Raw genomic sequence first — 4,109 nt, forward strand, 5'->3', positions numbered from 1 at the left:
ATGGTGTAGAGAATAACCTAAACACCTTCCCCTAAAATGAGATTGATGACTACCTTTTATGTCATCCTAGAGCCCTCATCCAGTGACTGATGGAAGCAGAGACAGACATCCACAGATATACTCTGAACTGAACTCTGGAACTTAGTTGAAGAGAGGGAGGAATGAGTATCCAAAGGGTCGGTACCAGGTTGGAGAAACCCACAGAAACAGCTGGCCTGAACAAGGGGGAGCACATAGACCCCAGATGCTGTCTGGGAGGTCAGTACAGGACTGATCCAGACCTCTGAACATGGATGTCAATGAGTCCTCTGCACTCCAGCGGGGCTGTGGTAGTGGATTAGTATTCTTCCCTGCTGTAAGAAGGGACTTTGAGAGCCCATCCCACGTGAAGGTTTGCACTCTAGAGCTGGACACATGAGGAAGGGCCCAGGCCAAGCCCAGGATGATGTGTTGAACTTTGCATAGCCCTGGTTGAGGGCTCTACCCTGCCTGGGGAGTGGAGGGTGGATGGGGTGGGTGGTAGTTAGAGGGTGGGAGAGGAGGGATGGGAGTGAGGGGAGGGAGAAGGAGAAGAGATTGACATGTGAACAAGCTTGTTCGGGACTAGTTTTTTTAAAGCCAAAAAATTTCAAATTCTAGAATTGCTTGTTTTGAAATTACCTACCAAACAAAATATAAATAAATAAATAAATAAATAAATAAATAAATAAATAAGAATTTAACAACAACACAAATTTCAGAGAAAACTCAAACTCATGGAAATTAAACAATGCTCAACTGCATCATTTTTCCTAGGTAAAGGAAAAAATAAAGAAAGAAACCAATGACTTTCTAGAATTCAATGAGAATGAAGACACACGATAGTCAAACTTATGGGACACTTTGAAAGCAGTGCTAAGAGAAAAGTTCATAACACTAAGTGCCCACATGAAGAAACTAGAGAATAGTCACAGTAGAGAATTAACAGCACAACTGAAAGCTCTAGAACAAAAAGAAGCAAACTTACCACAGAGGAGAATAATCCAGGAAGTAATCAAATTGAGGGCTGAAATCAATAAAGTAGAAACAAAGAAAACAATACAAAGAACAATTAAACAAAGAGTTGGTTCTTCAATACCCATGGGGAGAAGGTGGCTGGTGAGTTGTGAGGTTGGCAGGGAGCATGGGAGGATGAGAGGGCAAGGGAATGTGAGGAAGGATATGTAAATAAGAGTGCTCCTAAAATAAATTTTTTAAATAGAAAAAATGAAATATAAATGTCTTATAAATACATCTTAAAAGGTCCAGTGGCAGGATCCATGTGACTTCTTAGGGAACAAGGCCTGACAAAAGCATTAATGGGTTTCCTTTTTGCAAGGCCTGGAGATCAAGATCCACTTGGCAAAGATGAGTGGGCAGTTGGTTTCATGAATCTCTTCATGACACTGGGAGCATATGTGCTACCTTTCTCTCACCCTGCTAAGTGTACTGCTGGCCTGTATGAATCATAGTAGGTCATGAACTTTAATATTATATATTTATATAACTATTCTGGAAAGAACAATTTTGAAGAAATGTTATTACATAGATGATATCAGGAGTTAACTGGAACAGTCTAGAAATGGAGAATGAAGCAGAATCATAAAATACTCAGGTTCTTTCATTTCTAATAAGTGTGTCAATACCCTCTTCAGTTAAGGGAGATAGACATAAAAAAACAAATAAACAGTGCCAGCTGTTAAGAGTACATTTTCAAATTTTGTTGCCTATGGGATAATTGGAATAACCCAAAGGAGATAGAGCAGTACAGAATGAAGAATGAATTGATCCAACTTTGGCTTGTGAGTAGATCATGAGAACCTAGAAGCATGAATTTGCTCTCTTCCTACTCCACAAGAGACAAAACTGTTTCTCACCCTGAATGATGAAAAAATAAAATGGAATCATCCCAGGTATGAAAAGAGAAAAACAACAGTTACTAAGATAGGGTAAGAACATAGAGAAAATAAGATCAAATAAATTACATGAATGTCTGAAAAATCTCAGACTGTAACCCTCTACAACTAATTAGACGATTCTAGAAAAGGCTGTGATTAGGAAGTAATTAAATTATAGATTTAATGGTCCTGTTTTTGTGACCCACAGGAGCTCGGGGGTTTATGTTTTAGCATCCCAGTGAAGATATTGTGGTCTATAGAACTATATTGTGGTCATTTTATAACATGAGTGATCATTAACATCACAACACTTTCAAATGCAAATGGACTAGAAAAAATATTACAACACTTATTTTTCCACATAATTGAGGTAAAGATAAACCAGAATTTCACAATTGCCTACTCATTCACTTTTACCAACCAGTCCTACAACATAATGTCTGCTCAACCATCATGTATATGGATGGTAATTTTAATTATACAAGATGTTGTTCTTAAGCCTCCAAAGTATCACAGTCTGAAACTTTATTACTTAACAGCAATAAAACACTGACAGAAAAAAATAACAACTTGGAGCAAAGAGTTTATTTGGCTTAAAGATATATAATATTACATGAAGAGAAACCAAGGCATGGACTTAATCAGGAATTTGAAGGAAGGAACCAAAGAAGGGGTTACTGGGGGAGGTGGCTTACTGAATTGTTTTCTCTGGCTTACTCAGCTATATTTCTTGTATAGATCATACCCACCTGTCCAGAAATGTTACCTCCCATAGTAGGCTAGTCTTTCCACTTCTATTAGCAATTAAGTAAATACCCCAAACCCAGGGATATGACTATAGGCTTATCTATGGGGAAAATTTCTCAACTGAGGTCCCTTCCTCAGAAGTATGACTAGCTTCATTACAAGTTGATAAAAAATAATTATGACACAGGCTATCATATAGTTCCTAACATAGTTATTGAAATGACTAGTATAGATCATAACAGAGTGCCAACACATGCAAATAAAAGGAGGACTAGACATTTACTATGATAAGGGTTCCTTGAGAAATTAAAACTTTCAGGCTTGGAAAAGGGTAATTGAGCTGCCAATGCTAGCCTTGCATGAACCATAGCATCCATTTGGGGGCACACATACAATTTAAAAAGTACCAATGATCGCTTCTCGGCCTTTTGGCTTAGATCAAGTGTAAAAAGTACCAATGATAAATAAAATTAAAATTTTAAAGAGAAAACAAGCCTCCTGTTTCACTTGGCACCAGTATCAGGCATTGCTTGAAATATGATGCAAATATATTTTAATTGAAGCAATATTTACCACATATAGGACAATCTGCACCACATTGTCCACACGTATCGACATCCAGCTTGTCTTAACTCTAAGAGTCAGCCTGTGTGTCACTCTAGAGGTGTTTCTATTATAGGAAGTGGTCTAGTTCAGCAGGTCCTATAGTCACAGATATATGCAGTGGCTTCTCCAGAGAAGGTTAGATATAAAACTTAGAAAAGTATCAACAGCCTCAGTGGATCTTGAACAGACAATAATTTTTATTTTCAGGAAGCATGGCAGACTAGAAAGAGAAAAAGCACCATTTACACACAGAATGCCATCATCTGGAATTGACTATAATCAGTCAAAGGAAACATGTGAAAGTCATCCCCAATGTATGTGCTATAAAGAAAGGAAGGCTGCGTAAACATAATAGAGGTAGCTAAATGCTTAGAAATGTAATGAACTATTATACATAAAATTGCCATATTAAAAATTAGGCATTGCCTATGTCTAAGAAAAATAACTATACCAACACTAAAGTACTCCCTAAGATATAATTTGATGAATAGTAGAGTTTTGGACAGTTGTAAAGATTGTTTTCAAAACAACTAAATAAATACATCTCTTATTCATATAAGTTTAAGGCATAGTTATTTAAGACTGCTTGCCTCCCATGGACTGCACACCAGGGCCCACAGCCCCAAAAGCTTTACTGGGTTCAGAGTTGTCCTGGAAACATCAGGAAAAATACTGCTCACCACCTACAAATTAACCAAGAGATGTAGCATAGCATTTCATATTCATCACAGGAGAAATCCTCCAAGATGATGTCTCAGTTCTGAAATCTATGCCTCAAAAGTAAGGACACGCACATTTGTAAAATAAACATTACTGAAACTTAAATCACACAAAGAACCC

General features: G+C 37.4%; 1 pseudogene; it reads left to right on the plus strand.

The window, feature by feature from the left end:
* Nucleotides 1-3,075: 3,075 nt before the first annotated feature.
* LOC113833801 lies at nucleotides 3,076-3,214 on the plus strand (annotated as a pseudogene).
* The last annotated feature ends 895 nt before the right edge of the window (nucleotides 3,215-4,109 follow it).

The sequence above is a fragment of the Cricetulus griseus genome, chromosome 2 (genome assembly GCF_003668045.3).
Source record: "Cricetulus griseus strain 17A/GY chromosome 2, alternate assembly CriGri-PICRH-1.0, whole genome shotgun sequence".
NCBI lineage: Eukaryota > Metazoa > Chordata > Mammalia > Rodentia > Cricetidae > Cricetulus > Cricetulus griseus.